Raw genomic sequence first — 14,856 nt, 5'->3', positions numbered from 1 at the left:
CATAGACAGACTGTTGGTGATCATGGAATCTCTACTTCGTATCCTGCTCAGAAAGACTCAACAGAATGTCATTTCTCAGCCTCTTTGACATTAAAATGATCGTGTAGTTCAGTGGTAGAGCACTTGCCTAGTACATCTGAGGCCTTGGCTTCTATCCTAAGTGCCACACAATATACTATGACATAATAAAGAAATTAGATACTGGAAATGACTTGAATCTTCTAGGGACAAGCACACCACAATCCAGGTATTAGAAAATGTGGAGTGATGAGCTGATAGCCAAGATTCACCAGACAGTTGCCTATATACCTGGTCTACTTGTATTTATGATCAAGTAGGACAATAAAGCTGAAAGACTGGTTGTGTGTGTGTGTGTGTGTGTGTGTGTGTGTGTGTGTGTGTGTGATTCTGGTGAGAGCAGGAGAGTGCCAGTATTAGCCATATGACCATAGAACACACTGAATATGAAATTAAGGCAGAACAAAGCTAGGCTCCGTAGCGGGTATGTTTGTAGAGCTGGAACATCCTGTAGAAGAGTAGATTAGATCTATACAATAGCATGGGAATAGTCAATATTCTGCCACAGAAAATGGTACTTTATTATCAACCCCCAAAAGCAAAAGTAATGTTATAAATGGCAGAGCAGGCGGGTGGAACAGCCATCAGCAGTGTTGTTTGTATGGTTGAATTCAGCAATAGTGTGCTGATTAAGGGGTGCAGTCCAGGAGTAAGACAAGGAAAAGTGAAAGCTCTATGTCTGCATCTCACTCAGTTCAAATATGGAGACATGACTACACCTTAGGTTTCTCAACCTGGCTTGTTCATGCGCTGGACCAGATAATTCTATGTGTGGGGCTGCCCCATTTATCAGTATTCCTGTTTTCTCTTCACTAGATGTCATGTGTACTTGTCCTTTCACCCCTTAGGTATGACGAACCCAGATACTACAAATATCTCTGGGGAGCAAATCACCCCAAATTGGAAACCATGACATAGCTTGTTAAACTGTGGTGCACAAGGCATATTATGAGGTCCAGACTGGAACAAACACAAGACTCCTGTGGCTTTAAGTGCCCCAGGCCCAGACTATGTTCTCTGGTCTTTGTGCTCAAGGATCCAGGATACTCCTGGCATGCAGAAGTTTCTTGGGATGCACACATGCATGGATGAAGCGGTGACTTCAGGATCAACCCTTGGACCTCTAGTCTCGCAGATGCATGAGAGGTGCAGAGCATGACTCATCAATATGGAAGAAGGAACTGGAAAATGATCAGTTCTGGAAAAACAAGTCAGCCTGGGAGTCAGGCCCCTGAGTCATGGATGCAGAAGGCATTCAGGCTTGGGCCAAGGGGATTGAACTTGTATTTGAGATAGAACCTGGAGGCCAAGTTGCCTGGATCTCATCTTGGCTCCACATCCTGCTTTCCTTTGCACAGATGAGGACCGGCCACCTCTACAGTTTCACTTCTTCCAGGCCAGCAGCTGGGAGTACACCCACCAGCTAATGGAGCCTTTCAAAAGGAGACCCAGCACAGTTCCTTACCAACTGAGTGGGTGATTTCAATTAAAGGACCATTACTCTGAAACTCTATCCAGGCCCAGTTCCCATCTGCTAGCAGGAGGCCTTTCTTTTCAGGTCTCAGGCCCTACTCTGTGGTTACAGAACCGGCCTTTCACTGGGGCCCATCACCTTCACTAAAACACAGCAGATGCTGCTAATAAACAAACATATTGATCATACAGATATGGGATGTCAGGAACTTAATTCATGAATGAAGTGAGCTTTAAGAGTGCCCAGTGGGAGCTGGCTCCATTTAAAGGGCCAGCAGCTGCTTGAGTCTTCTTGAAGTATACTCTGAAAAGACAGGTTAGGATCATTTTCTTGGCCCTTTGTCTGCCCTGTGGCAGCCAGATGGAACTTTCTACTCATGGATGCTACTTTACCTACCATGCTCATTGAAGATCCTACCATTTTTTCATTGAGGATCTTCTCTGAAACATGGGCCTTGTTAGGTGAGTCTGGAATGGACAAGCTTCTAGCAGAATAAGAGCTGACCTAATGTAGTGGGAAAGAAAGGGAAAAGGGCCTTCTCAGACTCCCTAACTAGGCTCCTTACCTGACTGATATAATAGCCCTCTATCCTAACAACCAATCTCCCCAGAAGCAAATAGCCACATGTGGCTGTTTAAATTCTAGTGAAATAAAGTGAAAGAAAATTGAAAATTCATATCCTTGGTCACTTAGTTACATGCAGCCACCGTGGGACTGTAGAACATTTCCAGGTCTGCAGAAGTCTTGTTAGTGCTACCCCAGGGGTTGTATAAAAAGAAGGAAGGAAAGCCACTAAGTTCTCGAAACCCTTGCCATTCAGTGGGTGACCATGGGTAGTCTTCCTTGGCATAGGAGACTCTAAGGCCCCAACCTAGGCCAACTGAGTTTGAGTATGCAGTTGGACAAGATCCCTGAGTGATCAGCATGCAGTCTACAGTTTGGGAGGCGCTGCTGTAGACCTCTAGAGAAAATGGAAGCAGTGCTGGATTAAATGAGGAACCCTGTGAAAGTGCTTGGCAAGTCAAGGATGCCTGGTAAGGATGACTCCTTAGTCAATGTCATCTGCTTCTGTAGAAGGACAGAAGTCTGTTTTTTGTTGCGGGCCCCATGTTTTCTGGGTACTCAAGTGTGGGACTTGCTGTTCTTTACTAAAGGAGAGAACAAAAGGTCAAGAAGGTTACCTGCTTCTGCTCTGGGAACATGGGCATGCTATGTTTCATCTCAAAACACGAGCTGGGAAACAGCTCAGAGACGCCCGTCAGCTGATTTAAGTCCCACGTGTGATCAAGGGGCTGGGAATCTGCATTAAAACCCTGTGTAGCGTCCACTGTCAAGGTTCACAGATCAGGGTGTACCCTGCAGGGGAAGCTAATGGGAGAAGCTAAACTCTTAGGAAAGGTAGCCATGAAATGCAGCGTGATGAGAAAAACGGAAGAATGGTTTCTAGGAGTGGTGGGAACCAAGGGCACAGGTCCAGTATGGAAGGGCGTGAGGCGGGTTAAGTCAGATGAGAGGGTTACTTGGCAAAGGCTAGGAGGCAAGATGCTGCCGTGCAGAGCGAACAGGAGTGACTGGTGGAGCAAGGGCAGGTGAAGCTATAAGATGAATTGGGCACGCGTGGAGTCATTCATTTTATGGTTCCACTCAGGTTCAAAGGATGAGTGGAGTAGTGAGGGTTGTTGGGGTTAGGATTGGGCAGGAGTTCAGTCTCAGGATTGTATCTGTCATGGTAAAAAGCTAGCCTGTTCTGAGAAAGTTACCAAAGGGTTTTAGGCAGAGGAACTGTGAGACTATATTTATAAATCAGAAGGAAAGCAGGAGCCACTTTGTGGTGGACCGACTGGGAAAAGAGTGGCGTACTAGCCCAAGGAGAGAGGGTGTAAGCCAGCACCCGGAGGGGGGAGCTAAGGGAGAAGCTAAGCTCTTAGGAAAGGTAGTGGTGAATCAGCTGTCCTCTCTGTGTCCCCCTAGTTTTCAATTTGTGATTAGATTTTTAAAGGCTGGAGTTCAGTTTTGTTTGTGCTTGAGACTTTCTTTACACAGTGTGAAAGTCCTCAAACCCATGAGACATAGCGACAGCTGCTATTGAGGACGCTTTGTTGCCTGATGCGTCTTCATTATTACTTACGTCAGAGCTCCCTACCTCAATAGGCCGATGGTAATAGCTCATCCGAAGAAACTGGAATGGGAACAAGTGAATAAACCAACTTAAAGAAAAGTAGAATGATATTAATGAAGATGAAAGAAATAACGAATGAAATTAAAAACCAGCGTAGACTTGAGAGGATAAATAAACTCTAAAGACTGTTCTTTGGAGAGACTTGTAAAATATATGAACCTGCTTCGAGTGTCTGATTAAGGGAAAGGAGAGATATTAATGAGAGAGAAACAGAGATGGTGTAAATTAATTGCCTCAACAAGATCATCGGGAGGAAATTATAAACACGGTCCTTGAGATTCGAGAGCCTCTGGTCTCCTTCCTACACTGGTAATGGATCTGGAGACTCCAATCCATGCTGACTCCTCCTTTTCCTCAAGCTGGAGAGCACTGGGCATCTTCCATTATTCTCAATCTTCTCTCCAGACTAAAAGTTAATTTCTATTTTTATCATTGTTAGTGACTCATCTTTAATACGCTTTTCTTCTGTATGCCAGACACTGGTAACTATTTTGTTCATACTTTATAAATGAATCCTTTCCTGAATCAAACCAGGCAGATCTGGACTTCTTACAGGTGAGAAAAATCGAATTTACTTTGATGGATTAGTTTGGACCAGGCCCCCACATTTTCTAAGAGGGAGGGAATTTTCATGTGTGGGAGATTGCTTCTTGGGCTGATACACTCACAAACTTCTGTGTGGTTTGGTTGGCATCTTCCCCTGCACGATGGAATCCTTCCCCTGAGCGTGTTCACAACTCTTAAAGATGCAAGCATGGAACCAGGGTGTCTACTGTGGCCCTAGCATTACTTTGGAGCTCTAGTCATGACCTTGCCCCTTAGATGCCAACTTGGGGAAGTACAGACGTTCCATTCATCTGGCATTTGTCTCTCTAGTCTTTCAGTGACTTGCTGTTTGTTCATTGTGGTTCCAAACTATTGAATGGAAAATTCCAGAAATCACCAATTTAACCGTGTATATGTGTTAAGCAGGATAATGAAATCTTGTTCTATCTTGTGAATATCACATTCAGAGCATAGGTCTCCCCTCTTACTAGTGTATACATGACATATATGCTACCTGTGAGTCCTGTGTAGCTCTATTGGTTGTTGCATGTGGTACCTCAGTGTTCATGTACCTAATGTGACATCCCGCTTTCTTTGCCACTCACCTCATTTCATCACAGACAGATATGACGTCATAGGAAGGGTGAGTACAGTACAATATGATATTTTGAGAGTAAAAGGGACTACATTCATATGATTTTTATGGCAGTAAATTATTACTGTCACTGGTCTTAACTTGGTTTATGTATTAAACCTTATCATAGGGAAAAAACATAGTATATATTGGGTCCAGTACTATCTGCAATTTCAGATATCTGCTCGGAGCCTTGAATTAAGGGGAATAGTAAAACTTCCAGGAGTTCAGTTTATTTTTCTTTAAAATAAAGGAGTCCAATTCGCCAGGGACTAGGGGGACTAAGCAAGAGGTAAAGTAGTTACCATGCAAGCAACAGAACCTGAATTTTATCCCCAATACCCATGGCACCAGGAAGGCAGAGATCCTGGGGCTACCTACCTAGCTAGCCTGGCCAACATAGTGATCTTCTGGTCCCAGTGGGAGGTTAAGTTTCAATAAACAAGGTGGATGTCTCCTGAGGAATGACACCTGAGGTTGACCTTTTGCCTCCAGACATATATACCTGCACACAAGCATGCACACAACTACTGAACACACACACACACACAGGCACACACACACACACACCACAAATACATACACACACATACACACACACCACAAACACATACATACACATACACATACACACACACAGGCACACACACAGGCACACACAAACACACACCCCACAAATACATACACACACCCACACCAAACACACACACACACACACACACACACACACACACACACACACACACACACACACTAACATGCAGGAGTTGGATTGAACCTCTGTGGTTTTAAACTCCTTTACATCTTTCTTCGTACATGCTAGTTTTCAGTCCTTGTCCCTAATTCAGACAACCTGGCATTCGGTGTCAGTTAGGCATGTACACTGTAGCGTTGTGCTTCTTATCTGCATGAAAGCTCTAGGTCTCCCTCAGTAAGTGGAGCAGCACATGATTAACCATTGGGGGAAGCACATATTAAAGGCATACGACAACCCTGGTGCCTCTCCTAGCTCTCATCCATTCTGGCCTTCTTTGCCATGGCTGTCTCCACAGGGTCAAGGTAGATACACTGACACGGATCTATCATCTCTTCTTGGCTACATTACCTGGATGCCCAGAGTCCAATTGGTTCCTTAGTCTGCAGGCCATATTGACAGCTAAGTAGCATTGCTACTTAGAGAGAAGCCATCTTGAAGTGGGTTAAGAAAGGATTTGTAAATGGGGAAACTGAATCAATGGTAAAGAACACTTCACTATAGAACCTGACTTCCAAAAGGAAAGAGAGATTGCTAAGGAAGAATCTGATGCCAGGTCTGAGGGTCTTGGCGCATTGTTTGTTCCTTTTGTAATTGAGGGAGATACTTGAGTTTGTTTAAATGCAAGTGGAAAGGCTCTTGACCAAGTAAGCTTGCTCTAGATAGATAGACATCTAATTTCTCAAACCATTGAGCTTTTAAGGTTTTCAGTCAAACCAGTGAGTCTAGCTTGAATATCCACCAGAAGAACTCAATTCTGATTCTGAGAGTCTTAACATTAAGTTTCTGAGCCTCTCAGCTTGAGGACCAGATTCTAGACTCTGATGAAGTCATTGATGTATTTGCTACATCTGGATACACACTGACCTTCAGCTAACCCTCCCAGGCCTTATTCCAACTTTCATACTGGACATCTGTTGGATCATCTAAGCATCCCAATTTAAGCCAACCAAGATTACTAACCAATATCCATGCCATATTAGCTAATCTGTTAATTTGACAAAATCTCCTCCTGGCATGTCTGTGAGGTCATTACTAGATTAACCAAGGTGGCAAGCATCTCAAATGTAGGTGACACCATCTCATGGGTTGGAGTCCCTGAATAAATGAAAATGAGAGAATGAACTGAGGACCAAAATTTATCTCTCTCTGCCTCCTGGTAACAGACGCAAGGCAGCACAAGCTCCTGATGCCTTGCCTTCCCTACCATGATGGACTGCACTCTCAAACTGTCAGCCAAAACAAATCCTTCTTTATTAATGCTGCTTTTGTTGCACATTGTGTCACAACAATGAGAAATGGTAAGTAAGAAATTAATACACAGAACATAGCACCCTTGTTACCTGAGGACCCTGGAGATGCTATGCAGGGCGGTGAGCATCAATAGGGTACAGACCACACCCTCAAGGACTCATCCTGAAAAGGAGAGACAAGGCGGTGCTAAAACAACCTGAGCAAATACAAGGCACACTGCACCATGCACCGTCATAAATATGAACAGGACAGTGGGAGCCCGGAGCAGAGGAGACGGGTTCTCAGTGACAGGCACTGTCTGCAATGTCATCTGACATCTATCTCTCCATCACTCTCTGCAACCTCATTCATAGTTCATATGCGAGGAAGCTACATCCGAGGATGACCTCTGGACACATCCTCTCGCCTGTCCAGTCGCACTGGGGTGGGACTAGGTCAGGAAAATACCATTTCTAGAACTTTTGAACCCAGTTATAAACGCACTTGTGTACCCCTTCCTTTAGATCAAGATTTCTTAAACTATCAACAGTTGAGACCCCTTTATGTCTGAGAAGTCATTGTGTGACCCAGGGCATAGAGCCATATAAATCAGGCATAGAAATAAGACATCTACTGATTGTAAATCACAAATAAAATTATTTTAAAAACATTTGATGGGCATGTATTCTACCACTTGGAAATAGGAACAAATTGTTTATTTGTGCATAAAGAATTGAATCGTGGTTGAATTTTCATGGTGCTGGCTATAGAGCATCTTTGAGGGTTTTTTTTTTTAATGATCAAGTTTGATTTTTTTTTATAGTCATCGGTGCTGAGAGCACTACTTTACATAAATACATAGTACAAAATGGTATATTTAGATCCAGTTTAGAGATTATTGGAAATTCTATTCTAATCATAAGCCAAAATTCAGTGGATGATTTTTTTTAAAAGAATGAAACTGAAGTCAGTAGCAGTCTGTACAATAAAACATCCTAGTACAATATAATCAAAGATATACTGATTTGATACTTAAATACTGAGAGATGGAGGTTGGAAAATATGAAAAGACATTGTTTCCCATAATCAAATCATTGTGCTCCTCTAAGATCAGAAACTTTCTCGGTATAATAAAAACATGTAGCATATGATAGCTTTTTTTAAAAAAAAGATTTATTTTATGTACATTAATACATTGTTGCTGTCTTCAGACATGGCAGAAAAGGACATCGGATCCCATTACAGATGGTTGTGAGCCACCAGGTGGTTGCTGGGAATTGAACTCAGGACCTCTGGAAGAGCAGTCAGTGCTCTAAACTGCTGAGCCATCTCCCCAGCCCATTGTATGATATCTCAAAGCTGAGCCGAGTATTCATTGGTGCTGAGTGGCACGGTGACTTGTATAGTGTGAGGAGTGTATGATGTGTGTTCAAAACCAAACCGTAGTGAAGTCACGTGCTGCAGTATGCGTGAGGGCTGCCGGAAGCCTCTCAGATGTGTTGTGTGTTTGAGCTTGGATTATTCTCTTTGGTTGTTGATGCTCAGAGAGTCTCTGCTGTTATCAAGTTCTTCATAACCTCCAATTCTGTAATGTGTCTGGGGTCAGGGCCCATACTTAAGAAAGGGCTTCGATCTCTCAAAACAGAAAAGGTCTTTAGTGGTTTATTTTTGAAATGATCAAGGATGTTCTGTGCCCATCCTTTCCGAGGAAAGATTTCTCTGCGTTATGAGGTTCTATGCTATTGATTATGGGCTTGTTAATTACTACAACTGGATCTGGAATGTTCCTCAAAGGCCAGTGTGTTAGATGCTTCGTCCTCAGCGTGGCTTATTGAAAGGGGTAGAATCTTTCAGAGACAGGGCTCCGTGGGAGGTGTGGGGTCATTGGGACTGTGTTCTCGAAGGAGATTGTGAGACAGACACTGCCCTCTTTCTCTTTCGTTCGTGTCTCAGCCATGAGGTGAGGATTTGCTCCACTACGTGCTCCCAGCCTCATTGCATTGCCTCACTACAAGGTCAAGAGCAATGGGGGTGGGGTGTTCAACTGACTGTGGACTGATAGCTACAGGACTGTGAGCAAAAATAAACTTTCCCCTTTTCTGAAGCTGAGCTGCTCAAATACTTTGTAACAGCAACGGGAAACTGATTGACACATGTCTTCTGGGATTCATGTTCTAGGTCCTTTTGGGCAGTCTTTTCACTACTTCTCTCACTAGGAATGGAAACACATGAGCCTAATTCCTAGCAGGGCATTTTGATACAGAAAAAAAAATCGTTCTTTGTCCCGAAGGGAGCTAGAGGGACTTTTTAACTGAATTTCCTCTGGACTTCTCTGTAGCTTTCTGCTTATGTTGACTCACGAATTCTCGAGGTTTTCTTTTCTTTTTTTTTTTTTTTTTTGAGGGTGGAATTACCATCACGTTCCTCAGACAGCAAAGAGAGCCGTTGTTCTCTGTAGAAATAAAAGGCATCTTCCAGCTTTGCAGACTTAACAGGGTTTTGTCCTTTGTGGTTTGTATACAACTCGAGCCAAGGACACCCAGGAACTGCCATATACATCACCCACCTGAAATAGCTGCCCACACATGATGCCATCAGGGGAGAGCACCGTGGTCTCCTAGTGTTTCAAACACAAGGCTGAAACATAAGCATGCTGAGGATAATGCTTCCTCGCCATTTTTAACCTTTCTGTATGGTGTCTCTGTATACAAGCCAGGGATTTCCATTCTAACATTAACTGTTCTTATTGTGCTCTTTGGGGAAGAAAAGAGGGATAAGCTAGGGAGAAAGAAGTGGGGTCGGGATTTATCAACCCAAAGAGCTTGCAATACGACATAGGAACAGTCTTTCTTTCCTTGCCCAGACTTCTGTTGCCCTGGAGGATGGGGTAAGCAACTGAAAACCCTAAGTGGTTGCTGTGGAAGATGTGTGCTTCTCATGCTACAAAAATGTCCCAGATACATGTGGGTAAAGCAGCTGTCTTCGATTACCCTTGGGTGCCCTGAGAACCACCGTCCTCAGCCCAAGGAAAATGGGGAACCTCTTCCCAGGCAAAAGTTTTAAGTTATGAAAGTGAGATACCAGTTCTGTGTTCTGTCAGTTACTTGGTGTCTCTTTGTCGAAAAGAAGCTGTGGCATTCACTGCTCAGAAGTCAGAGACCTGTGGGGACTGTACGCATCAAGTTGATGTAGTTCGTGACTTGTATGGGAGCCTGTGGCTGGGAAAGCTCCGTGTGGCTCCCTCCAGAGTATCTGGAGGAAATGGGGGATGCTGAAGTTGCAGGGCTGGTAACTTGAGAGAACCAAATCAAATATAGCAGGTGCCAAAGGGGTTGTGATCCCAGTTCTGACCCCAAGTGCTTCCTCAGGTAACTTGGGCAACCGTGGCTTTCTGTAACAGCACTTGTATTAATGGGTTGTCCGGGATTGGCTCTGTGGTGTGATATGATCTGTTCTATCAAGCCATGTTAGAATATGTGGGCTTGCACATGCACTGGTACCCTCCCCCCACCATCATCACCACTACCACCACCCCCAACATCACCATCACCATCACCACCAACACCATACCACACCACAGCACACCACAGCACACCACACCACACTACAGCACATCACACACCCTAAAACACTGGTATTCAGCCCCACTTCACGTTACTTTTCAAAAATCTCTTCCAGAGCAGGGAACTTAAAACATCACCAGGAGAAAGCCATGACCATCAGGGTTCAGGGTCCATACTTACTGGTCTACAGGAGCTTGTCCCTCTCCTCTAGCCACACCACAATCCATTCACACCCCCTGGCATGAGGGACAGAGCAGGCTAACAGGCCCTCTCTGACTAAACTTGTGATTTCTTGTTTGGCTTCCTCAGACATCGACAACAGTAGGAGAGTAATTTGTCTACCTGTCCCTTGCTGATGGTCAGGAGCTCTCACTAGAGAACCTCACTTTTCTCTTTACTCACCGGCTCCTATCTACCTCCTGCTAGTTTTTATGCTTGTCTTATTTGTGACCCGTGCCTTAAAAGAACCAAAAGCAGAAGAGAGGGGTGGAGAAAGAAGGATGTAAAAGAAGCCGCTGCTTCTTGCTGACTAGCGTTGATTCATGAGGCTTGAGACATTGGACTCAGGGTCATTTATTTTTCCCTACTTTGCACAGGGAGATGAGAATAAGGGTTAGGTGTTGGGTGGTGGCAGGGCAAGGATCTTAAGAGAAATCTCAGAGACCCGAGGCAGCATCAAATATTCCACAGAGACCTGTTTGCCCCGGAGAGAAGTTCTTCTTCTTACATGCTTCGCTGCTGAGCATCCTTCATGGTGACATCATTGTGTCTTGTATGGATGGTGTCCTCTGGGCCACTACTGTACAGGCTGCTGCCGTGATCTGCATCACTCTGAGTCTGCCATACCTGCCTGTGATAGGGCTAAATTTTGTTCCCTGGGTATCATGTTCCATATCAGAATTTGATTTTAATTTTTATATAATCTCCAAACTCTGAACTCATTCAAGAAGTATTCTGGTATTGGTAAATTTTATATTGGTAAATATCTATTTTTACCAGGTATGACAGACATTGCTAGAGGTCCACCCAACAGACATCTTTGTACCTCAAATCTTTCCTTGTGGACCCTTAACCCACCTTCCCAGAGTCTCTTACTGACAAAAGGATCTAGCTTTTGCCAGTAGGGAAATATGTAGGGCAATGGCAGTGTTGAGCAAGGTTTGCCCTTGGACTTAAAAAGTCAGCATTAAGGAGAACATGCCTTCATCTTAGATTGAATACGGCTGTGTGAGGACAAATACCAGGAGTCATCTTGGGAACCAGGAAGAGAGGCCTTAAGAAAACTGATGTATTAAAGGGTCACAGAATTAGGAAGGCTGAGAACCACTGTTCTTGATTGAAAACAATTATACATATTTTCTCATTTTATCGGAACAATGTATCTTTACAAGGCAGCAGCCTTTGCATTCATTTGTAGATAATAATGCAGAACAAAACATTTAGGTAGCCCATGGCAGCTCCTTTCAATGTGCAGCAGTAGAAGAACTAGGCCCTTACCCTCTGAGTCTGAGTTCAATGGTGCTTTACTTTACTAAAGCATCTTACTACCATATTTCCTCAAATATAACTATTTGTTAGGTCAAAGTGTTATCGTTGATATCCAGGATAAAATACATATAAACCCTTGGCCATTGTTTTTACTATATGTCACCAGCTAATATGGTTTTGACTTTGGTTGATAATTAACCAAATTGTTGCTTTTCAGATATTTTTAAGTGTAGTCAATGTTTAGCAGAAGCTTTTTTTTTTTTCTGTGTATTAAGTAAGGTTCTAATTCACTTGTATATCATAGAACTAAGTCTCTGAGATCTTTTGGAATAAATGAATTACAGATTTAAACAAAGAAAAAAGAAAACTGATGGGGAGAGAGTAGTCAGAGGAAAGAGGAGCCTGGTTGCTTGGTAACACTGCCAAACCACTGTGTGTGGTCCTCACCTTAGACTATATTTTGGCCCCCTAAGTGAACAATACAAACTAGTTAATTTATCAAGGAAAGAAATTATTCACAACAGTTATGGAGGCTGGGAAGTCCAAAGTAGAGGATCTGCATCTTGGATCCTCTGCGTCACCTTCCTGACGATGGGACTTTTAAGATTTACAAGGTAGTGCCAAGGCACATGTCCTTGTTCAGTTCTCTCCTCTTTATGTGAAGCCACGATTCCACTGGATTAGGGCTGTGTCATTGCAGTTTCATTAAATGTTAGTCACTGCCTAAAGGGTCCACCCTCCACCATCATGGGTGGATTAAGCTTCCACCCTACGAATGCCCACTGCGATGACCACATTTCCCCGTGAGTTTTGATGGAGACATTGAAATGGCAGAAGTGGCTAGTGGTGCTCTCGGTTAAGTTTTATCAGGAGCTCTACTATATGCGGATGGAAACCATCACTGTGGCTATACTCAGCCTTCCAGCCACTGTCAAAAGTACAGTCCCGCGTGCTGGTGGGAAAGGCAAACTGCATTCCTTTGGGTTTGTGTGCCATTTTCTTGCAGTGAAGTGGGGACTCATAAGGAGTAGCTTGTAGGATTAGCTCAGTTCTTGAAGAGAGTTGGCATGGGCTCAAACACCTAAGAATTAGGACCTACAGTGACTCCTGGGTGCTGGTCGTGGGGATGGTAGGGTGTTACAGGATTATTTTCTTAAAAAGTGATCACAGGGTAGCCTCATGCTCATCTAGAAGGTACTGTTAGAGTTTGAAATCATCTATATACTCCCTTCGTCTGAATTGGCTGTTGGCTGGCTCCTTTTGGCTCAGGTTCCAGCTAGGATGAAGCTATAGTTGGCAGAGTTCAGAACCCACACAGGACCCAGCGGAAGTCTGCAAAGGCTTGGCTGAGGTGTGGCCTGACACCGGGGCTAACTTTTGATCTCTGCCTTTTGAATATTTTATGCCATCCCTGACTTCCCTCCACCTGGCTATGAAAAGTTGCCTGCACTGTGCTTCATCTGCTGGGATCAAGTTACTCTTGTGGAAAGACCCTTGGCGTGGACAGATGCCCTTATTGCCCTCGTGTCAAGTGGAGAGAGCTTCTTTTGGAATCACAGCATCAGAACTGAAGATATGAAGATCAAGATGGGGTAGGTGACTTCCCAAGTTGCCAACTGTTCATTAAAAGAGTCTGCTTAGAACCATCCCTGTGGACTCCCATTTTACTGCATCCTGTATGGCTAAATAATACATGGATTGATTTCACAGAGGCCCTTAAATATGTGTAAGTGTTCTCATGGAAGTTGAAGGCAGACACACTCAACCAACTCTAATGTGTTTTTCGTAGTTATTGTTTTGTTTTATCTTCCAAAATCTGGACTGAAGTCATTAGGACAGGCTTGACGAGCTTGGAGGTTCGAAAGTGGAGCCATGAGAGGTCTTTATATTTTGATGAGTTTATCTTTCTTGAGACCAATTTTTATAAGATGATAGTGGGTCCAGTTTTGTGCCGTGTGGAAGAATAATTAACCTCTAGCGGGTTTAGAAAATCAGACTTGATAGATGGCGTGCATCTAAAGCTGTGCCAACCTTGTGATTAATTCTGGGGTGATTTTCTTTTTCAAGAACCATGCCACAGTGGGGCTTATGGAATCTTCTCTCCTGTTTTGAGTGGTTTATAGGCTAAAATAATTTGAGACCCACTGTCCTTCTCTGTGTTTTGTTAGGTCATTCACGTGAAAATTTAAGGGCCAGTGAAACAATCTGTTTGTCAGAGGAAAGAGTGGGCTCTATACTGTGGACCCTCTCTTTAGAGAGTTCCCGGGGGCCAGGCTGAGTGCTGAGCCATTATAATAACTTACCCCAGTGTGCTTTGAATACAGATGCCTCACCCCCTCCCCCGCCCTCAGTCTCTCTCTCTCTCTCTCTCTCTCTCTCTCTCTCTCTGTGTGTGTGTGTGTGTGTGTTTACATCTCTTCTTGACTGTGTTCTATGACAGCAGTGTTAGCTTCGAACTTGCCTGCAGCCAGGCTGTGGTAGAGAGTGACTGCACTGTGCAGTTAGGCCAACCTGGGCTCTACGGTAGCTATCAGTTGACTGTCTAGAACTAATAGTTTTCCTGTTCTGGGACTCAGTTTTCAAATCTGAAAAATGAAACGAGAACTCTCAGTCCTAAGATAATCTAAGTTTTATTAAATAATCAGCGAGGCCATGGTAAAGAGTACATAGCCTATCACAGCGCCTTTACACAGTCCGAGTCCCTTGGCTTGTTTCTCATCATCTACTAACCACTAGGGGAGAATTGGTTCTGGCTTCTGGAAGTCAGCACATTATAACCTTCATAGTCACCCTATGGAGAAGACTCAGAAAATATGTGAGATCCAGGGAGGCAGTGGGTAGAGGTGCTTGCCACCAAGCCTGACAACTTAAGTTCAGTCCCTGGGATCCATCCGCATTGTAGTATGA

The sequence above is a fragment of the Rattus norvegicus genome, chromosome 1, assembly GCF_021556685.1.
Source record: "Rattus norvegicus strain SHRSP/BbbUtx chromosome 1, alternate assembly SHRSP_T2T, whole genome shotgun sequence".
NCBI classification, from domain to species: Eukaryota; Metazoa; Chordata; class Mammalia; order Rodentia; family Muridae; genus Rattus; species Rattus norvegicus.
The sequence above is the reverse complement of the archived record's forward strand: the minus strand, read 5'-3'. Positions refer to the sequence as shown.